Genomic DNA, 24,825 nt, shown 5'->3' with positions numbered 1-24,825 from the left:
GTCATGGGAAGATACAGACAGAAATGGCCAAATCCTTATTTCAAGGATGCATAGATCATATTTCTATCATCTTCTTGGCCAAAGCCATAAAACCATGTCCCCAAAGCACAGTGAGATACCACAGTTTCACAATAGTGGAATGGAGCAATGATGGATTTGTCTGTTAAAGAAATTGTTTCACATGATATAGAGAATAGTTTCATGCATTTTGTGCTTTTAGGTGTTATTTTTCGGATTGGTCTTACAATCAACACAATCATAATTCTAGTTCATATTTTTTTTATATCCATTACGTCAGGAAAGAGAAAATATGCTATTTGTCATTATAATTCCCCATCCTAGGAACATGAAGTAAAGGCCACCCAGCAAGTGCCCTACCTGGGGATTCATACTATAGTCAGCAAACCCCGAGACTACGACAAGAAGCGTGTACCGAAAGGAGCATGCCATGGCTGCCTCCAGAAGGGCCCTGACAGAGCCTTACAAATTCAGAGGCAGAAACTAACAACCAAATATTGGACTGAGCTTGGGGTCCCCAACAGAGGATCTGGAGGATGGTCCAGAGGAGCTGAAGAGGTTTATGGCCCCATGGGAAGAACAATGAGTTTGGACACCCAGATGCCCCAAGACTCCCAGGGACTGAACCATCAACCAAGGGTATACATGGTTCCAGCCAAAAATGTGGCAGAGGAATGCCTTTTTGGGTATCAGTGGGAGGAGTGGTCTTTGGTCAGGTAAAGGCTCAATAGAGGCCCCAACAAAGGGAAACAGATGGGGGGGGGGTAAATTGGGGGGAGATGGTACTGTGTTGGGCAGAGGGGCATATAGATGGAGGCAGAGGGTGGGAGGAGGGGTAGGGAACCATTGGGGAGGGGGGCTTTTGGGAGGGGGAAATTGGGAAAGGTTTTACCATTGGCAATCTAAATGAAGAAGATAATAAAAAAGATGATAGAACTAATAAAAAATAGTTTTAATTTTATGAATAAATGCAGCAAAACAACATGAACAAAAAACAGTATCCAAATATGGGGGAAAAAACCAGCAGCAAAGGGAGCATCTTTGTGTGTAGCTGAGCAAACTGATGCAGAGAGAGAAGAGTTGTTGGCCTTGGCTGACATGTATTCATTTCAGAATACAAAATTGAAAAGAGCATCTGTTATTTTATAATGAGTCTTTGTTATGGTTTATGTTTAAGCTTGCACTTTATCATCCAACACAAAGATAATTTCATATGAAACTAATTCTATGAGTGAATCATGATGGATAAATGTTCACCGATTAGCTGAATGCTGGATTTAATCAATTGATATTTGAATTATGTGCTACAACAAATTAATAGTAGAAATTTCTGTGCCTTCTAATTCACCCTGATAGAAATAGACAATGCACGCTTTTCCATTTCTCCCAACCATCAAAATAATTGCCATGGAGAGAAAAAAATATAAAGGGATATCAGCTATTCAACTCACAAATGTTAGGCTTATCTAGAAAATGTTATTAAATATGAAGTTTAAAAAAATATTAGATAATAATGATAAAAAAGTAAAAGTCTGTTAATAGTCTTCCTCAATGAGATAATAAAATGTTTTAAAAATACAAGACACACATCAAATCTGTGTTTTCTTATGAAAAGCTGTATATTCTACTTAAATAATCTTGAATGATAGGTGAAATGATATTGTTTATAAAGTAACTGTGCTTGTCAAAAATCTACTACTGTCAAAGCTTTCTAAAATATATACATAAATATATACACATACAAAATAGTTAAAATAGATTTACCTTGTAATGAGTAGACTGTAACCAACTAGACACCATACAGTATTCAATAGAAAATCTACTACCAGGAATGAGTTGCTTTTCTTTTTAAATGTTATCAATGGAGTCCCTTAGACCCCCCTGTGGGGGGTTAAAATAAGAATGGCCCCAAGAGGCTCATGAAGTTGAATGCCTAGTTATCAGGAAATATTACCAATTGAGAAGGATTAGGGGGTATGACTTAGATGGAGTAGGTGTGGCTTGTTGGAAGAAGTATGTCACTAGGATGGGCTTTGAGCTTTCAATGGCCCAAGCCAGGTCCAGTGTTTTTTGTCTACCTGCTGCGTGCAGATCCAGATATAAAACTCATAGTTATTCCTAAAGTACTGTGTCTGCCTGTATGTTGTGATAGTTCTTGTTATGATGACAATATACTAAACCCCCAAAGCAAACCACAATTAAATTATTTTATTTATAAGAGTTGCTGTGGTTTGGGCATTTCTGCACAGCAATAGAACATTGAGTAAGACAGATGTTAGTACCAGGAAGCAAGGTCTATATGACCATAGTGCTGACTGGTGGCATGTAGCAGTTGAATGCTTTCAGTGGGCGTCATGGACCATACTAGTAGTAGTGTGGAAGACAGTTGCTCTGGGGAAAATGTAGATTATGATGGCTCAAGAGATTTTACAGGAGAATATTAGTAAGTGGCCTAGAGACCATGCTTGTGACATTGTAGCAAAGGATGTGTCTGGTTTCTGCTCTTTTCCAGAAAAATCTGTCTGTGGCTTAATTAAGGAGTTTTAGATTGGCAATGTTGGTAGAAGAGATTTCAAGGCAGCCTGGTATTGACTGTGTCTCATGGTAGTTAGTCATCATTTCTCTAGGTGGATCTATAAGGACAACGAGCAAGCTAAGCAAGGAAAACCATGAAATATATAGACGGGGAGAACAGGAGTACTGGCAAGTGTAATGGATCTTAGTTAAGAGCTCAAGGAGATACAAAATTTGAAGAAAAGCCTGATGCTATTGAATAAAAGTAGTGGTGACCTCAGGGCCAGACTGTACTCAGCTAAGCTTCCAGCTTAAGAAATGGAGTTAAATAACATCTTAAGAATTAAAAGAAATTACTGAAAACAGAAAGCTGGTGAAAATATAGGTGAACGAGGGGTGGAGTTCCAGCGCCATTAAGCAGAAGAACTTGTCAGCTTCAGCCAAATATCACTGACTTTGGAGTCGAGGATACAAGAAAGTGAGGTGGAGTCTCTCTGCATAGCTATGGAACGCTGATGGAGTAAGGCATGTGTCTGGGTTGTCCCTGGGAGGATGCTCAGTGAGGCCTCTCTCCAGGGTTGTCTTGGAGACCACTAGCAGTTGAAAATGCCAGAGTCACAAGATGGCTGCAAAAGAGCGTTACTAACAGGGAATGGAAACAGACCAAGAGAGAGGACTTTGTTGCAGTCAACAAAGCTGAAAGGAGTTGATCTTAAGAGCACCTTGACGTCGGACATGGAGATGCAGAATTTGGAGTTTGCCCTACTGGCTTTGGCCTTTCTTTGTTCCAGTATTTCCTCACTACACTCCCTTTCTCTCCCTTTGGCCTGATAACATATGTTACAAGCTGTGCCATTGTATATTTGAAGTATGTGACCTGCAATTTGATTTTGGTCTTATCAGGCATACAGTTAAGAGATTATTGTGAATTTCAGAGAGACTTTGGCCTTTGTACTTTTAAACAGTGTTAAGATGGTTGTATATTATAGGAACATTTGAAGTAGGACTGAATGCAAATTTTGCATTATGAAAAGGAATATCCATGAGTTCTGTCCAACTAGGTTTACTTCTGGTTGCAAGTTCCATGTCAGCCAGGACTACATAGTGATAATCTGTCTAAAATACACACAAAAACTGCAGCCAATTAAGAAATGCTGAGAGAAGGAGAAATCATCTTCCCCATAGAAGAGCACACAGGTTGGTTATCCAATATCCCCCAAATATAGTAATCTCCCCAAAATATAATATATCCAAATATCATTATATACATTATATTTAGGAATATTAATATGCTCGGTTTAGGAATATATACATATATTAATAACAATCTTGTTTTTAAAAGAAGCCAGGAATTTGAAAGAGAGTTAAGAGTATATGGGAGGGTTTGGAGAGAGGAAAGGGAAGAAAGTAATGATGTAATTATATTATTGTACTGGCTGGTTTTGTGTGTCAACTTGACACAAGCTGGAGTTATCATAGAGAAAGGAGCTTCAGGTGAGAAAATGCCTCCATGAGATCCAACCATAAGGCATTTTCTCAGTTAGTGATCAAGGGTGGGAGGGTCCATTGTAGGTGGTGCCATCCCTGGGCTGGTGGTCTTGGGTTCTATAAGAGAGCAAGCTGAGCAAGCCAGGGGAAGCAAGCCAGTAAGAAACATCCCTCCATGGCCTCTACATCAGCTCCTGCTTCCTGACCTGCTTGAGTTCTAGTCCTGACTTCCTTTGGTGATGAGCAGCTGTGTGGAAGTATAAGCTGAATAAACCCTTTCCTCCCCAACTTGCTTTTTGGTCATGATGTTAATGGAGGAATAGAAACCCTGACTAAGGCAATTATAATCTCCAAAAATTAAAGAAAAAACTAAAAATAAATAAAATGGGGTATGCTAATGTAGGTGATGCGAAGGCAAAAAGACTCCAGGAGCAAGAGAATGGGAAATGGTGCCTTCTGGACATGACACAGCCTCTTCACTACTAAACTCTCAGCAGGTATCAGAACAAGATCAAGTCAGTCAACATTTCAGCCTTGAAGGGTGGGGCATGGTCTCCTGAAAAACTGCTAGCAGCTGACAGCTTCTGGTAAGGAGCTGGAGAGAGTAATCTATTTAGGGTATGGCTGTTGAGAGATAGCTGTGCTCTAGTGGATGGATGGCCCTAGTTTCATGTACATGCAGGTATCATTAATTGGAGACAATGTGTTATAACAAGAAAGAAGAAGGCATGGACGAGGGAGAGGAATGTGTTAGGAGGAGTTGACCAGCAAGCAGGGAGAGTTTGAGGGTATTTATGTGATCAAAATACATTGTATTCATATATGAAATTGTCAAACAATAGAAAGTGCACATTGGGTGTGACTCAAAGTGGTACTGATTGTTTACTGTATCTTCTTTCTTTCCTCCTCTCTCTCTCTCTCTCTCTCCTCTCTTTTCTTTCTTCTTTCTTTCTTCCTTTATTGTGGAAAGTTTACTTAGATTTAAGCCTTACCAATGGTTGCTGTGAATATACAAAAGCAACCATTAAACTGTTACTTTAAGCAGGTGAATTTTAGGTATGTAAAGTGTATCTTGATAAAGTGGAGAGAAAAAAAACAAGCATTAGAAAGAATAAGACACGTAAAGAGAGTGTTTATTATGCAAATTTTAAAGTATAGAATAGAGTTTATTCAAGGAATGGAAAAGGAAGTTAAGAGGGTAGTAGAGGCAGAAAAAAGGAGAGAGTAGAGAAGTAGAGGCCAGTCATGACCATGTGAAGAGGGTCGGGGAAGGGAAGGGAAGAGAGGGGAGCCCAAGAGGGCAAAATAGAAGCAAGTAGGAAACAGGAGTAAGAACATGCAATTGTTTTAAAACAATAAGAATTACATTAATGAAATTTTATAAATAACTCAAAATGAATATAATTCTGGTTTAAGTAAATTGAGCTAAGGATTAATTTTGATCAGTGTGACTAAAGAGAACATATAGACTTAAAAGAGTGCAGACAATGGAAAAAGATTATAGAGAAAAGATCAAAAGAAGAAAAAGCCCAGTGAGGGAAATAAAGAGATTCCCCAGAGAAATGAATATAACAAGGAAATAGCAAATTTTAATCTAGAACTCATATAATTTTATGGATTTTAGTGGTTAATGATCTTCCTTGAATTATTACAGCTTAGCTTCTAATTTATCTTCAATACTTTTTTTGAGAGTTATGAATATTTACACTCAAAAATATAAATAATATATCTAATCCCTACATCTCTAAGTTAGGCTTTCTATTGATGTTCCTGAAGCACCATGATGATAACAAGTTTAGGAAGGAATGGCTGTTTCAGTTTATATTTCCACATTATACTCCACCATAAAAGGGAAGACAAGCAGAAACTCCAGGCAGGAATATGGAACCATGAACAGAGGTAGACTCTCCAGAAGTGTGCTGCTCACTGGCTTGCTCTCCTTAGCTTGCTTAGCTTGCTTGATTATATCATCAGGATGATCAGTTCCAGATGTGTTGCAGCACCCAGTAAGCAGTGCCCACAAACATTAATCACCAACCAAGAAAACATACTACAAGCTTGCTTATAAGCAATTATTATGGGGACATTTTCACTTCTGAGCATCCATCTTCCCCAGATGATTCTAGCTTATATAAAGTTGAATATAACTCATCCAAGAAGATGTCAGAAAGAAAAACTACTGCATGGATATTCTCAGGACCAGGCCACAGACCTCTATGTACTTTGTGTCTTACATATCCTCATGGTTATCCTGTCAGAATCAGACTGTCTAAAATAACTCAGATCCTTTAACAATCAAAGGAGGCCCTCAGGTTTTGAGTTGAGCAATACCATCTTAAACACATCAATCGCAAACCTAAATGGCAGCATTACAGATAGGTCACTCCAGGGTTCAGCTCCTGTTAGCCCCAGAATGCCCTAGGATTCTGCAATAAGCATTAATCCACATCACACATCCCAGTTACTTTTGCTGATATCACAATGCCTAAGTCATAACCTGCATTTATATTGAATTACTTATTTCTTCTCTATCAAGCAACAGCTTGACCATAGAGAGAGGAAGGAAAAAGAAAAGGGGAGCCAATACATGCAAAAGAAAAGCAGACAAGCTGGCCACTGAATTCAGTCAGGAGAAACAACAAACAACAGCTCTTAGTCTATGTTACCTAAGCAAAGCTCTCTGATGGTGTTATTGTCCCATGTTCTGAGCATCGGGGCCTATTTTAGGAAAGGAAATAAAGCAAGGTAAAGATGAAATATGTGAGGTATACCATATGATCCTTCTAGTTACAGCAACAAACCCACCCAACAAACCTTGGACTCCTTGAAGGTAGGTGTGAGTAAGGGTTACGTGACCCAAGAAATCTGTTGTTGAAAGTCTTCAATCTGTTACCATCTGTACATTGCACTACTAGTTCCTATCTGTCCTCCTGGGAGTCACTCTTCCCATATGTAATTCCATCAATTTAAGGAATACTCTTTCTTGCTTATGCATTTGTACAAGGTAAAAGAGTTTTTTCCAACATATTACCTGTTTTTAAATAGTAGTAGCGACATGTTTATGTTGAATAGGCAACAAATATTGGGTATATATAATATAATATATAGAATATATAATTGGATATATATGGGATATATAATAACTAATGAGAAGAAGCGTAGTGAGGTACTAAAGATAAATAGACATTCAAATTTATCTTTTCATTTTAGACTCTTATTTCTATTTGGCACAGCTAAAAACTCTCTTCTTTCTTGCCTCTAACCAAATGTATCTATGTGATTTAGTCCTTTAGGATCAGACTATCTGAAATAGAAGTTGAGGAAATATACTAGAAATATGCATCCAGGCTCCAAGAAGCATTCATAAAATTTATCTTTGCAAAGTTATTTTTCCTATGAAACACAGGTTCACACAATAGCTTAGTAATTTTATTAAGTGGACTTACTGAACCCTGATAGAGACTAAAAAGAAAGAAAACACACCTCCTGGGAAATAACAGGAAGAGATTTTAAAACTTCAATGTACATTAAACACAAAAGGAAGCATTGACAAAAGGGAGACTAAAAATATCACGACACTTTAGAGACAAACCCTTTGTCTAAATTCTACTCATCATTTTGTAGAATTTTAGAACCAGATAATGAAAAGTAGAAACCATGAAAGAGATAAAATGCTGTCACATGAGGAAAGAAGATTGAACAAAATAAGGTATAAACTTATCACTTTATTAATCTCTAGATTAAATAGTATATCATCAATAATTAATTAAGATATGCTCTTAATAAATTTATACTTACATTTTTGAGAATATCATTCAAGAGTACTCTCTATATCAGTTTTATTCCCATGTCCAACTTTCCTGTGTTGTTTGCCCCTCCCTCCAAATGCATGCAAATGCATTCATTTCTTGACAGATATCAACACACACACACAAACACACACCCACATGCACACACATACACATACACATAACACACCCTACTAAGCCCAGACTCCAATTAATGTTGCCATGAAGTACATACTTAAGTTGACTATTTAAGATTGGTAAACCTATCTCATCCTTGGAGAAAACTAATTCTCAGTCCCTCAACAGCTACTAACTGCCTGTATCTCCTAATCTAAGGAAGGGGCCTTGTGAAAAGTACCCCCATCCATGTCAATTGTTATGATATTGTAAAGGTTTTAAGTAGACAATCATACTGTAAGAGTTTCATGGGTACAACATCTATGTCAAGTTTAGAAGCAACTATATAATAGCAGGTGTCCAGGTCCTCTGGATCTTTTTATTTTATTTTTTATTTTTTATTAGATAGTCTCTTTATTTATATTCCAAATGCTATCCCCTTTCCTGGTTTCCCCTCCGAAAACACCCTATCCCATGTCCCCTCCCCCTGCTCACCAACCCATGCACTCCTGCTTCCCTGTCCTGGTATTCCCCTATACTGGGGAATTGAGCCTTCTCAGGACAAAGGGCCTGTCCTTCCTTTGAAGTCCAACAAAGCCATCCTCTGCTACATATGCAGATGGAGCTATGTGTCCCTTCATGTGTACTCTTTGGTTGATAGTTTAGTCACTGAGAGCTCTGGGGGTGCTGGTTGGTTCATATTCTCCTGAGAGGCTCTATCAGTGCCTGACAAATACAGAGGTAGATACTCTCAGCCAACCGTTGGATTGAGCACAAGGTCCCCAGTGGAGGAGCTAGAGAAAGGACCTAAGGAGCTGAAGGAACTTGCAGCACCATAGGAGGAACTTGCAGCCCCATAGGAGGAACAATAATATGAACCAACAAGTATCCCCAGAGCTCCCAGGAAATAAATCTCAGGATTTTTCAATCTTTCTTTCCCCTCAAATAAGATCTATTCAGATACAATGGCCTGTTACAAAGATGCTACATGGTTTGTGTCAGTACTTGTAAATGCATAGAGATATGCCAGAAAAAGACAGTTATTTTTGACTGTTCTAAAAATAAAAAAAAAATATATTACTGTGGAATCATGGAATTATTTTTACAATGAGACTCACCTTCAAATACAAGGTTATAAAAAAAGCAAATAATAGTATTCACATTAAATTATAAAATAGCATAATATAGATTCAATGTTACATATAACTGACTCTTTGTTGGATAGCATTTTTTTAACCATTCCATTTTTTTAAATGACAATATGTCAAGAATCTAGATATTTTAAATTTAGGAGTAAATCTTGGATCTGAAACCAACCTTCAGATGGAAAAGCAGTTAGCAGCCCAGCCACCTGAGCTTGTTGTCAGGAAGCCAGGTTCTATGTGGGACTCTCTTCCATCGCTTAGCATCTGGGTTTTCAAAGTTGTTACCAAGGGAAGAAAGGGAGAAATCTGCCACAGTTTGTAGTGCTGGGGTTACTGGCCTCTCCAGAACAATAATTTGTGAATGTTTTCTTTTCAACAATGAGACTACAAAATGGAAGTACAAATCCAACGGTAACAAAATACTGCACGCTCTAAAATGTCTTTTCTACATTATTTTTTAATTTATGTGAAGACTGTATTAGCTTCAGAGTGTTTATCTATGTCCCCAAGAGAGGATTAGCTGGGAACATTCTTTGAGATAAACTAAAAGAACTATTCAGTGCTGGCACTGTTAAATTTTTGGATGTGCAGGTGTTTGTAATATTTTGTACAGTTGCCTGATTGGTTTTCATCCAGGTAATTCCACAGAGAACAGGTTTATCGTTTCAGGAATGAGAGGTGTAGAGGCTCTTACGGAATATGTGAAAAACCTGCCAGTAGCCACTTGTATGTGGTTTCCTGAAGTTTAATATTGTGACTTGAAGAATATAAGCGAGGCTCCACTTCCTCATAAAACATCTCTGGCTGGATGTTGATGAGTCATGCTTGACTTACCGAACATCTTTCGCCATCAGCCCTGCACCTCATGACTATCCTCAGAATTACAAGCTAATAATATCTATTGTCAGTGGAAAGTAATTAAATGCATCACATGATTATTATCTTTACTCATCTTTACAACTGGGTCCGAAAATACAGTTCATGTACTTACTCAGCTACTCTAGCAACAAAATTTTATGGAGCGTCTGAAAATTTCCAGGCAACTTGCCGAGTGCAGAGAATAGAAAAATGGACACTGCCTTCATGGAGTTTATGGTGCAACAGGGAAACAGATGACAACCAGATATTGTATTGGAATTTTCACCACAATACCAATGTATAGCAAATACTGCATTCCTCAGAAGACATTAGATCACACACTGAATTAATCAGTGATTGGAGACATATGTCAGCACAAAGCAGGCAGCACAGAATGAACATTTCCTGAGCCCATTCACCTGCCAGCCGCACTATCACGTGATGATGATGCTATGGGTTAGTCGTCTTGTATACGGTCAGAATTTTCTGTTTTTCCTATTATAAGGCTGTTGAAAAGAACTCTTTAGTACATATTTGTCTATGCCTATATGTGGGTACTTTTCTGGGATGAGATCCTAAGAATAGAAACATGGAAATGCTTGGCAACAGTCCATATGTCTTTCATCTCAGCACTAGGAAGGTGGAGGCAGGGGGATCAGGAATCCAAGGTCATTCATGGCTACATATCCATCGCTTGAGGGTGAGACATGTGAATCAGGAGTTTACGATCAGCTCTAGTTCTATGGCAGGTTTGAGGCCAGGGTTTTCTAGGTGAAATCCAGTATTTAAAAAAGAGAAAACAGACAAGTACACACACACACACACACACACACACACACACACCCCGATATACCCTTGGCAGTAACATATGTGAACCTTCAACTTCAGTGTACCTTCTCAGATCATCATAAAATGTGTCACTGTATGTTTCCAATACCAGGCTGCAAGGCTTAAAAGTAGAACCCAGCAGTGCCAGCACTTGACATTGCAAAATTTATAGACTGATAATTTAATAATTTTAACATGGTTGCTAATTGGGTTTATCTACATCTTCCTAATTAATGACAAAAGCATATTTTAATTTTAAGATGGAAGTGACTTAGCAATCTTCCTCACTCTTCAAAGACTTCATCCATAACAAAGACTATGGTTTTAGAGACAAGGAGAAGATGTCTAGGGAGGGAACCTATAAATAAAATTGTTAGGACACTCCTAGTCAAACTAACAAACAAATCAGGGGTTGAGTGTATCTCTTATTTCTATCAACACTTTGACATTTAAGAAAAAGTGCCGAGGACAGGAAAGCAGAGGAGGGTTGATGGGGCAAGGGGAGATGGCTTATGTGATTTTCAGGGGGGGGGGAACCAGGAAAGGGGACAACATTTGAAATGTAAATAAAGATTATACCTAACTTTTTAAAAAAGGAAAAAAATCAAATAACAAAAAAATTTTAAAGTATGGTCCAACCCAGAACATAGATATCTCTACCTTAGATGCCTCAAAGTATTCTCAGACAATATATGTGTTTGTGTATGTGTGGGCGTGTGTGTCTGTGTGTGTATGTGTGTGTGTGTGTATGCATGTGTATGTACCCACATGTGTGTGTGTCTGTGTATGTGTGTCTGTGTGCGTGTATCCTTAGAATAACAAAATAACCAATGAAAAGTGTCTGTTTGCTGTAGCAAAAACTAGGTAATTTAGATGAAAAACAAAGACATGTACATACAGAACTAGAATCCATGTAGGCACAGAGCATAATGACATCTGCCTGGCATGGGAAAACTCTCTTGCCTGCTTCGTGACATGACAGAGCATGTCATGAGGTGAGAAAGGCAAGCACGCTGGTTCAAGATATTTTCATGTTTTCAAGTGACAAATGTCACACGGGGTCCCATCTTTATAATCTCTTTGACTCAAAATAATTTCCCAATGATTTCACTTAAAATGCCAATACTATGTAAATTTTGTCGTTAAGTCTTCTACATATGAACGTTTGGGGAACTTATTCAATATTAGCTAGGGCTCTGTAGAAAGGAATGATGGCTCTTAGCCTGACAGCAGCCAAAATCAAGCTGCACTGGGCACCTTGTCTTTCTCCTTCATTTTCTAATACAATAATCAGCCCCATTCCTTCTGGGGTTTGAGTTATAGTAATGCATGCAGCCATTTTCTTTTTCATTGTTTGGGTCTAGCAGCAAGGTAAAAGCCAACCGAGAAAGGTGGAAAGGACAGTAAATTGTTTTCTGAATATTCTCTACATAAGTTAAATGAAAAAAAATACATATATAATTACAAACTCAGATGTGTTCTTTAGAAAATATTGTGACTTGGGTAAGAGTGGGTGACAAGTTATATAGGATGGTTGATGAAGCATCTCTGGGTGATCAGAGGAGATAAGACAATGTTAGCCATCCTAATGTGGAGGTAGAGAGGAAAACTCAAGGAAAGAACTTGCAGCAAGAGAAGTTGTTGCTGTGCCTAGTGCACAGACCAGACTGACTAGGGCTACCCAATTCCGGCTTGGAAAGGTTAGGTAAGGTTGGAGGAACAGCTCTACTGATCCATGCAAAGAAAAAGAATCAAAAACAAATGAAAAATAGAAAGAAAAAGAAATCTGTCATTATTCAAGACAATATATCCTGAAAAATCATTAGCAGAATTATTATAAAGAATGAAAAGAATATGGTAATATATTATAATAAGAGATAATTTTCTTTGAAAATCACCATTATTTTTATATATCACCAGCAAAAAGAATTGGAAATCAATATATAAAGCAACTTTATCTAAATATAAACATAAAATACTATTAAATAAAGTTAATAAAAGATGTAAAGAATGTCTGTATTTTCAAAAATTCAGTGCTCACTGAGAGAGATTTTAAAGAAATAGTGATGGTGTTATATTCTAAGACCATAAAGTTTAGCAAAGTGGATACATTAATTCTCTCTAAATGAGCCTATGAATAAAAGGATAAAATTTGAACACATACAAACATACATACGTCTGCACACTCATGCATGTGTGCACACACATATACACATACACACAACATAATAAACACTCAACATATTACAGCATTGTTTTATTGCTTCAACACATCCGCATAGTTTCTAGTCTTCAAAGGTAGCCTATGTACACTTAGAGAAATATTTTAAATCATCTGTCCCCTTTGGTTCCCATAGTGAGATCATTAGGCCAGTGAGATCAGCTGCAGTCTCTGTTTTCACTGTTTTCACGCCTTAGTCCTTAAGATACAAATTCAGTTTACTTATTTGATGTTGACTGAAGAATAAAGTGGGGAAGAGTGTGGTCAAGGTGAGATCCATTCTGCTCATTTCTGTTGCAATGAAATCCTTGCAATGAGGAACCACTTTAATTCTTTAACATAATACACTCATTCCAGAAAGTCACATTTATTTTCAAAGTTTGTCTTAAAAATCTAAGTTAGAGGAAAATGTTGGCTCCCTTGTGCAAATAGAAACACTAAACTAGAATTAATGGAAACCAAATAAAGTAAAAGAGAAACAAATGAAAATATTCACCAAAATGTATTATTTTACAGTAAGTTTAAGTTTTCATATCACACCAACTATTTCCATATATACATAATAATATTTTTATTGTAAATATTGCTAATAATATTATATATATATATATATTAAAAAGTAATCTTTAGGCTTCTCTCTAGGACCCTTGGCACATCTATTTATGCGGATGGATCTTTTAAGATTCTACTTTTCTTAGGAATTCTTTCACTACAAATTAGCTATTAGAGCAAGTAATACCATATACATTTATATTTCTTCATTTTAGGATCATGTGTATGCTTTGACATGTTTTAGACAATCCACTGCTTTGTAAGGAGTTACAGCTTTTGTTAAAGTATAATTATGTACCATTAAAATAATAACAGCTGTCACTTACACAATATCTCCCATACCTGATGCTGTGCTACATACATTAACTACATTATCTCAGTTGATCTTCACAACAGGCTTACAATGTACACACAATAATTAAACCCCATTTTACAGAAGAAGATTCAGAAGGTCTGAGAAACTGTGAAGCACGAAGAAAGTCTCACTGTTAATAAGTACTGAAGTGGTATTTGGATTGAGTTCCCCATAACTGTGGAAGCTTCCTTTTTAAAAGGCAGACTACACTGGTGCTTGATACACCCAGTAAGCATTATTTGTGCACATCTAATGTCACCCAGAAATAATATGACATCAGATATTCTAGAAAACACAAAGAGAAATTGTCAACAGCTTTCCTGGGGCTCTTCTACAGCCCTGGGAGCTGTTTCACTTAATGGCACCAAGCAATATAAATACTGAAATTAAATAAATGTAAACATAACTTGTCACTAGGCTTTTGTGACATACAATTTCCAGTGGTATTCTGCCATAAACTTTGCCCAGAATGATCCCATTACTAGAACTGTCAGGTGGATTGTGTATTCATTTCTTGCCCCTATCAAAACCCGGCTAACACATAATAGTAAATGTGTTTAAAGTGGTATCAATGTACAAGACCGTCAGACAGGAGGAGAAGCAACAGGAAAGCATGACTTGAAATTGGAACAGAAGAAAATGGTGTCCTTAAATTTTTAACAAGGAAAGCACCTGATATAAAAAATTATATTTGTAAAAAAAAAATCATAGAAATCACCCAGAATGTAAAGCAATACAACCAAATTATGCAACATATAAGAATAGTAATAAGATTTTCATGGTCTGCGTAGTAACACTCCTAGGAAATGAACTGAGATAAAGAAGGCAAACCCTCATATATAAATATGTAAATCTATTTAAAACTGAAGGACGCATATCCTCAGGTATAAAGCATTCACTGAGCTAGGTGTGACAGACATACTTATCGTCTCAGTAGTGAGGAGGGTGAGGCAGAAGGCTCACTAATTTGAGGCCAAGCATGGATATATACAAAGTTTAGATACAGTCCAGTCTATGTAATATAGTGGGCCCAATCAAACACAGTCTTGAAACGCCAGAATTTAATGAATCAAAGTAAAAATCTTTTTAAAAACAGAAAGAAGTCTCGAAAAAAAGCAGGGTCCTTAATATTCCAGAGCCTTCAACAGTGCCTGTGCACCCTGAAAGGACACTTAGTCATTTCTCCAAAATTCCAAAGGAAAAAATATTTATCTTAAAACCCAATTCAAAATACTATTCAAATAGAGCAACGGGGGTGTTCCCCTTTAAGGAAGCTGCAGGACTCTTGACTCATGCATTTTCTCTTGTCCCCTGCTGTCAGATAGATGGTTTCTCTCTGCCATACATTCTGGCTGTGAATCACCACTTACCACATAAAAAGCAATGGGCCCTCTTGCTTGTGGACTGGCGATCCTGAAACCAGGAACCAAAATATAATTTCTCTCTGTAGCTGGTATTTCTTTAAAGGTGCTTAAATAAATGAACACAAAATTGATGTGAAGATTATGCTATCATTGGAAGTGTATCCTTATAAGAATAATACTAAAAATTATATGCACATGTAATATACAACATAAATAATTCCTTGGTCCTTGAAAGGCAAATAGGAGCTATAATCTGTAAGTATGACCAGACTGGCTCTTAAACCCAGGGACCATAGGCTAAGGACAACCTTTTACCTTCCAGAATTACAATGTGAGGTTTCACATGGAAGTCCTGAAACAGGAAGAAGTCTCATAATTAAATTTCACGAGAGTAAGGAATTATAATCTTATGCTTAGAAAGGAGTGTGCTGTGGGGAGTTGTTAGGGGTCTCTTCCACATAAAGGCCCCCAAATATATTCCCAATGCTCATGTTTTAGACAACTATTGGAGGCTATAATTCTGAAAAATGAGACAGCCTACCATGACAAGGGAAGCAATAAGATGAAGACATAGGAGTCATAGATGGAGTGACGAAAGACAAGTCTCAGAGTCAGAAAAGAAATGAGTCAGACCGGAGCATGAGGCACAGAACACGTTTTAGTTAGCATGGCTACTGTAGACTTCCTATGAACTCGATGAAGTTTGATTTATAGCCACAACTGCTCAAGAGATACTTTCTTTCCTTCCATTCAGAGAAATGTTAAAACACAAAATTCATTTTCCTCACCCTGCATAGTACAAAGTGACTGGCAGTCCTATGTCCGAAAGATAATTGCCAGCAGGAATCTTTTGATATAGCCAAGTGCCGTTCTTATGGAAATGTTAAGGAGGGAGCTCTTTTCAACACCATCATTTTAACTATGTGTGTGTGTTGACAATAGAAGATCTCATTGATTAATTTTTGGTCTGTGACCTCCTGTTCTATAGTTCTAACTGCAAACTGGTATTGCATAATTACTCAGTCATTGAAGTAAGAAAAACAGGAGTGTGACCACACTGCTCCATAATTTGTACTTCCAAACAAAGCAGATGAGATTATTTTGAACTAGAATACATTATAAAGTAAACTAACATCTCACATTTCCTTTCAATATCAAATTCCCTTCTTATATAGTCTGCCTTAAAGTCTCATTTGGAGAAGACATTAGGCTACATGCGTAGAATCTCTGGCTTCAACTCATTATCCAAGTTCTATAACTCAGTCAGTCACTTCAACTTTTTTTTCTCAACATTTAGAAGCAGGGCAGAAGTACCCTAATGAGATTAAAGGTGAGTGCTGGTTTGAGTTCATGGAAGTCAGAATAGCCATTTGATTTGTGTCGAGGAGACAAAAGAATGTTGCTTAAATGAGAGCACATCATTACAGCAATGGTGTAGGTCCTGGAAACTGTGCAGTTCCTTCTCAAGGCCAAGCATGCTTACATCAGCGTTGCATGTGTGATTAGTCCTCAAACTAGACAAAACACCCATCCTTACAAGTAGGATCGTATCACACAACTGTAACTGATTGCACTCTGGTCTTCAGTGTAAAATGAGAACATAAACTCCCACCTCAGAAGCTCACCGTGAGGACAGTAGACTGTTGGCCCAGTTCAGTCATTTTCCATTTCCTGGGTTCAGTAAAGTATGAAAAGAATGACTTCAGAAAGGCTAGAGAAAACAGGCAATACAGCAACCAGTAAGAAAGAGTAATGTTACGTTCTAAACAAAAATGCAAGAGTGGGCTGATGCTTTTAGGAGTAATAGCGAGATGGGCAGATGATATCGAAGGACTTGCATTATGGTGGCTTACATTGTTCAGAGCTAAGACTAAGGACTGAGGAGCCAGTGGCACAGCTTGATGAGTGTGGGGTGATGTGGAGCCCACGTGGTGGAAGGAGAGCACTGGTTCCTGTAACTGTCCTTATCTTCAGGTGTGTGTCATAGCATGTGCTCTCTCTCTCTCTCTCTCTCTCTCTCTCTCTCTCTCTCCTCTCTCTCTCTCTCTCTCTCTCTCTCTCTCTCTCTCTCTCTCTCACACACACACACACACACCAAATGAATAAAATAAATGCTTTAAAAATCCCAAGGAAAGGTGACTTGAAATACAAACATTTTAACCCTTCAGCAAATTATTATAGGGTAAATGTAACAAGAACTGGCCCTTTAAAATAAAAGCATAGGTTACAACAAATCATAAGTTGGTAAAATGCTTAGAATAGTGCTTTTTCTTCATCCATAATAGCCTGCACTACTCTAGTAAGAAGCTTTGTTTTGTAAAAGCTACTTGTGTTCTGGAAAATGAAGACTTATGAATGAATAAAAGAGTATATTAAAAAAATACAACTAACTATCTGGCAACTTGGCACAAATTATTCTGAGTTGCAATAACATATATAATGTGTTTAGTGTAATTAAGGCATGTCATCACAACAGAAAGCACAAGATATGGACTTTCAAGCCAGGGTTATTGTTTTTTATTGGGCCATTTCCAATAAGCCAATCTTTGCCTCAAATGCAACTTCCTAACTGAAAGATGACCAAATTCCTAAGGTCAATTCATTTTCATTAGTTCTGCTTTAATTTTAAAAACAATGGAAAAAGACATCAATGGGAAAATTAATATGTGGGCAAATTAATGGCTGGCTTAGTTTGAAGTCCCTGAGAGTCCATTCAAACTACCTACATATCATCTTAATCTAACATAATTTAATTACATTCATAAGGGCAGGCAAAAGTTTTCCAAGAAAACTACTCTCTTACAAGTAAAATGGCCAAATCTCTGAGTTTTATGAAAAAAATATAGACATATGCTATGAATTGGATTCTTACCACTGCAATTTCTCAAGTCACAGCTATTTTATGTCACACTGACTAAATCTATCGCCAAGCTCTCAAAACTATAAATCTCAAATAAGGTCTCATTCAACTCTCTTTCCTAGGAAAGGTTAGGTAACAACAGTGTTTAAACACCACTGTTGTCTGAAGTATACTTCTTCTATAGATTATTAACTGAAAAGAAATACACGATTATGCATAGTGCTGTAGCTAAGGAACCAAAGAATGAGTTGAGTAGGGGCTAGTTGCACTGTCTTTAGTCATGGGCTCATGGTGGCTAAAGACTGGACTTCAGAGAAAACCTGAGTTCTCTCACTTAGTGCTTGGGTGAAGTTGGTCAAGCTCCTCAGTCCCTTGCATCTCAGGTTGTGAGTACAATAGTAGCATTGTATAATTATTACGAGAATTAAATGAGCTAGCCTTTACAATGTATGGAAAATAAATATCAGGCACATAAGATTTTCTAAATATTAGCTCTCATTTTTAGTGGAAAATGACTGGTATTGTGTTCACAATACCCAAACCATCAAGAAACTGACTGCAAACAACTTTACTGGAGTCCTGGAAATGTCATTGATATAGTTCGAGAATCTAGCACAAGAAAACTGAGCACTGTTGTTAATTACAATGCACTCAGAATAGGGCCAGTCAATTTTACAAATTCTCTCTGTACTTTCCCTGTCTCTAGACCTTCCTGTTTCTGTAAGAGAAGAGTTGATTGCTTTGGACCAACAACTACCTGCATAATTTGCTGTAGGAGATTTGTCATCCATTACAAGCATGTAAGTGGAGATGGGCATACTCAGTTCTCTTAAACTTCTTTCTTCCAAGTGAATGCCCAAAAGAGAAAGACAATGAAGTGGGGTCTCTTTGACCTTAAGTATGACCATGCAGTCTCACACAGTCTTTGACTGGACTTTTCCATTGGGAATCAGAGACTAGCACAGCAATTACAGCTCTCAAATACTCTGCATAATTCAGGATAACTTGGGGAAATGACAGTGCATGATTCTAGAATGCCCATAGCCTTGTCTGCAATGCCATGAAAGCAGTAAATGCACAATTGTGTTCCTAACATGGTGTTATTGCGTTGGAGAGGAAGGCCAGGCTAAGAATGGTAGGTGACCTTAGCTGGTTTTGACCAAAGATTAGTACAGATGTCCAATAACTTTGCCAGAGCAGGTGGTCTATTAAAGGGGGTGTAATTTATACAGCACATTATAGTCAGTGTTTAAGCAGAGAACCTTGTACAGCTGGGGGAGATGAGGGCACGATGATTCTTTAGGAAGTCAGAAAACTGGGGACATCATTGACATCAGGATGTTCTCAAAGAAGCCTTGTGCAAACTTTAAGATGTATTAAAGAAGACCATGGCAGTGGGCAGTAGAAATAATGGCACATCTTTTTTTTCGATGTATTTTTATTTTATTCGATATATTTTTTATTTATATTTCAAATGATTTCCCCTTTTCTGATCCCCCACTACCCGAAAGTCACATAAGCCCCTTTCCCTCCCCCTGTTCTCCCACCCACCCCGTCCCACTTCCCTGTTCTGGTTTTGCCTTATACTGCTACACTGAGTCTTTCTAGAACAAGGGGCCACTCCTCCTTTCTTCTTGTACCTCATTTGATGTGTGGATTATGTTTTGGGTATTCTAGTTTTCCAGGCTAATATCTACTTATTAGTGAGTGCATACCATGATTCACCTTTTGAGACTGGGTTACCTCACTTAGAAGACGGTGAATGACTGGCCATCACTGACATATGCAAGCCACAGGACCGCAGAGGACTGTCAGTGGCTGGGCTTTGCCCCATGAGGCAGTGGAGAGTTGGGATGAGCCTAAGTTTTAGAATGTTCCTTGAAACAGAATGTGGTCTGTGAAAGGAAGCATAGTTTTCCCAGGGTGAAATTTCCTTCCAGGCTTTGAATTAAGCACTGTTTAAGATAAGGATGAATTTTACTTAGAGGAAAGAAAAAAAGATATTAAATTCATGCTCCCACAATCACAAGCAATAACTTGAAGACAGAGAACACCAAACACAATTTCGATTTCATTGCCCTTTGGAAAAAAAAACAAATGTAAGAGGCAAAACAGAAACAATTTCAAACCATTAGAATTAGAAATGAGCTCATGTTTAAGTTCAATTTTATAGCTTTTTTAAAATGTGGATTTGAGAAAATCTAGTAGATTCAATAAAATCAAATATCCTGACCACCTGGTGTAATTAAACAAGCAAATCAAGTGGTTGAAAAAAATCTTTGATTGAGGTTGTGGTTGATGTCTAGCCAAAAAAGCTACAGATTTTCTGGCTCTGGAGTCTGAAATAAATACATGGGCTCAAACATGGATCCAGAAAAGTATAAGTTACTTCTGTTAGACCAGAAGGTCAGTCTTCACAGCCTCACATTTCCATGCCTACTAGGTTTATCCTGTGAAATACCTAGAGGAAAAGAAATATTACCTGTCTTCTAGGGAAAAATCGAATCCTGGAGTGGAGATGACAGGAAAACTCATGGAGTTTTCAAATACTATGCTATTTTGTTCCTATTCATCGGGATGCATTCACCTACCACACACAATACCTTTTACTTGTGGGGAAGGACTAATAGAAGTCACCATAGTTTCCCAGAGCCAATCCTTATAAATAGTTTATAATTCCAAAACTCTATTTCCTGTCAGTTAAAATGCCACCTGTCTCTTATGCACTCAGTGTGTTTAATTTTAGCAATAGGTGTAGTTAGCAGATAAATTTTTAAAAGATTATTTTAAAAAAGATTCTTAAGTTCATTAAGAAATGACTTTTTCTTCTCTAAACAGGCCTGAGGGTAACTGGGACAGAAAACCTCAGAGTACTTGTGTTTTAAACTTAAGGCCTTTTACACACTGTCATTCTGTCAGATGCACAGTCTCCATAGCAACTACTGGATCATCTGATTGTAAAACTATTTTTAAGATGCAGATAAATTTCTTAAGGAAACACAGTTACTTCTCCAGGTGTATGTCGACCCCAACTCCTGCCTATTCCTAGGGATACCATCAAAGATTATTTTCTTTTTTTGTCCTATTAACTGATTCTATAGTTTATTGAAATTCAATTTCAAATTTCTCTCAGGCAAGCATCTGATTTTAGCTTTTCATGTATGCTTAACTGCTTTTCTGAGGTAAAATTAAAAACCCTTTACAGTACAAAGAGATGTTGATAACATGAAAACCCATGATAACAAAGTATCAACAGTCATCAATACAGGCACTGCATATAATTCAGACTAACATCTCCACCTCTCTAATCTTATCCATCATTTTTAGAATCCATTGGTCTGTTTCCTGTTGCCATTCATTAGTTTGTGTTTCCTAGAAACTTTAATAAAGGGAATAACAAAATGTATTACTATTTGTTACCTGTATTCTTTCACTTGTTTAAGAAGTACCCATGTTTATCCTATGTATTTATTCTTCTCAATAGCTTATTCCTAAGTAGTTTACGAACTATTAATAGTTTATTCCTACTGTTTGCATAAATTACAGATATAATGTTTGTGGGTTTTTTTTTATTCCATTCATCTAATGATGAATATTTTCACTATTCCCAGCGTGGGCTATTACACAAGAAGCAGTTACTGCCATGCATGTGTAAGCATTATTGGGTATTTGCATTCATACCTCCTGGGTATTTCTTTAGAAACAAAAATGTGTGAATCACATTATAGACATAGTTTAATATTTTAGGAGAGTGTTTTTCCTACATGTCTGTTTTATATCACATTTCTACCAGTAGGGTATGATGATTTAATTTCTATGCTTGCCAACATTTGGTTTCCTTTGCCACTCTAGCCCCATGTTTCTCAACGTGTGAGTTGTGACACATTGAGGGTGTTGAAGGATCCTTTCACAGGGGTCACCTAAGACCATTGGAATATACAGATGTTTATATTACAATTCATACCAGTAGCAAAATAACAGTTATGAAGTAACAACAAAATAATTCTGTGGCTGTGGTCACTACAGCATAAGGAACCGTATTAAAGAGTTCCAGCATCAGGTAGGATGAGAACCACTGCTTTAGTTGGTTCTCATTGCATACTAAAGTGAACAATACATTGACCCAAGTCTTTATTGCTACATATATATAATATATATATTATATATAATATATATAATATATGTATAGATATATATTAGTTACTTCTCTGCTGCCATGACAAAATGCAATGACCCAGGCAACTTATAGAAAAAAAGTATTTAATAGGGCTTACATGTTCATAGGGAGAGTCTAGAATCCAGGCAGGCATTCAGGGTGCTGGAGCAGGAGCTGAGACATTACATTTGATCACAAGCATGAGGAAAAAAGGAGATAGACAGACAGACAGACACACCCAGAGAGAGAGAGAAAGAGAGAGAGAGTTAGAGGCAGAGAAAGAACTAGAAATACTATGTATTTTTTTTCATGAAATATGAAAGCCTTCTGCAAATGACACACCCTTTCCAATAGGGCTTCACCTCCTAATCCTTCCCAAACAGCTCCACCAGCTAGGAACCAAGGTTTCATACATGTGAGCCTATGGGGGGGCCCTTCTAATTCAAACTGTCATATATATGAATATGAGATATAGGAATTCATATATATGCAAATATATGGATTCATTAATAGATTAATTCATTAATTATGGTTGTAACTCTTATGATACAATCACCTCCTGAACACTGCTACAATGAGGATCAAGTTATCAACATTTTAATTGAGGAACATTTGAAATCTAAGCCAAGCTCAATTACTATTTCTCAGTCTGAAATCAATTATTTCTGAAGTCAAGGAAGGCACTATGGCTTTCTCCTGATTACTGTTCATACGTAACACTATGTTAAGCTAGTACAGACCACATACCAAAACATTCATCATTACTAGAAAGTACTAAAAATAAAAATCGACTTAGCACACAAGTAGGCCTGTCTAACGGTCATGATGGGTGAAGAGCAGCTCATAAACCCTACCCATAACTGAGAAGTTATCAAGAGATGATGGGTGTTGTGGATTTGGGCATTGTTTTCCTTCAGTGAAGTAACAACTAGTAAAACAGCACCACACCCATGCGCATTCAATCATGCATTAAATTAAATATAATGGGTTATTTTTTTAAAGATGTCAAAATAGGAAAGGGATGCATTAAAAAGAAGTGTGAGCATCTCCAGGTCCCTCAAGAGGCTAGTGGGGGCTTCCGGGCGGCCAGCTGGGAGAAGTCGGTGTGCTCCTGTAAATCCTGCGGGCCCCAGCGGGAGCTTTCAGGTGCCTGCTTCGATTTCGGAACAGCCTGGACAGCAGCACCCTGTCTACAGGCAGTGCAGGGTGTAAGCTGTGCACCAGAGGCCAACGGGGAAGGGGCAGCTTGCACTAGTGAGTCCAGCACTGACAAGACCAAGTAACACCAGTGAGAGCTAGATGGCAAAAGGCAAACGCAGGAACGTCACTAACAGAAATCAAGGCAATATGGCAACATCTGAACCCAATTCTCCTCTACCAACATGTCCTGGATACCCCATCACACCAGTAAAACAAGATTTGGATTTAAAATCACTGGTCATGATGCTGGTACAGGAACACATGAAGGACATACTTAAAGAAATTCGGGAGAAAATGGATTAAAAGTTAGAAGCCCTTGCAAGGGAAACACAAAAATCATTGAAAGAAATCCAGGAGAAGACAAAAGCCAACAAGGAGGAAATGCAAAAAACACTTAAAGAAATACAGGAGAACTTTGGTCAACAGGCTGAGGTCATGAAAGACTAAACACAAAAATCTCTTAAAGAAATACAGGAGAACTTTGGTCAACAGGCTGAGGTCATGAAGGAGGAAACACAAAAATCTCTTAAAGAATTACAGGAAAGCACAAACAAGCAAGTGAAGGAGCTAAGCAAAACCATCCAGGATCTAAAATCAGAAGTAGAAACAACTAAGAAAACTCAAAGGGAGACAACTTTGGAGATAGAAAGCCTTGGGAAGAAATCAGGGGACAGAGATGCAAATATCAACAACAGAATACAAGAAATAGAAGAAAGAATCTCAGATGCTGAAGATTCCATAGAAACCATAGACTCAACAGTTAAAGAAAATGCAAAATGCAAAAAGCTTGTAACCCAAAATATCCAGGAAATCCAGGACACAATGAGAAGACCAAACCTAAGGATTATAGGCATAGATGAGAGTGAAGATTTACAACTTAAAGGGCCAGCAAATATCTTCAATAAAATTATGGAAGAAAACTTCCCTAACCTAAAGAGAGAGATGCCCATGAATATACAAGAAGCCTACAGAACTCCAAACAGACTGGACCAGAACAGAAATACTTCCCGTCACATAATAATCAAAACACCAAATGTTCTAAACAAAGAAAGAATATTAAAGGCAGTAAGAGAAAAAGGCCAAGTAACATATAAAGGAAGACCTATCAGAATCACAGCAGACTTTTCACCTGAGACTATGAAGGCTAGAAGGTCCTGGGCAGATCTCATGCAGACTCTAAGAGAACACAAATGCCAACCAAAACTACTATATCCAGCAAAACTCTCAATCACCATAGATGGAGAAACTAAGATATTTCATGACAAAACCAAGTTTACCCAATATCTATCCACAAACCCAGCCCTAAAAAGGATAATAGGACAACACCAATACGAGGAGGGAAACTTCACCCTGAAAAAAGC

The sequence above is a fragment of the Apodemus sylvaticus genome, chromosome 3 (assembly GCF_947179515.1).
Source record: "Apodemus sylvaticus chromosome 3, mApoSyl1.1, whole genome shotgun sequence".
In the NCBI taxonomy this organism is placed as follows: domain Eukaryota; kingdom Metazoa; phylum Chordata; class Mammalia; order Rodentia; family Muridae; genus Apodemus; species Apodemus sylvaticus.
This window is presented reverse-complemented; position numbering follows the sequence as displayed.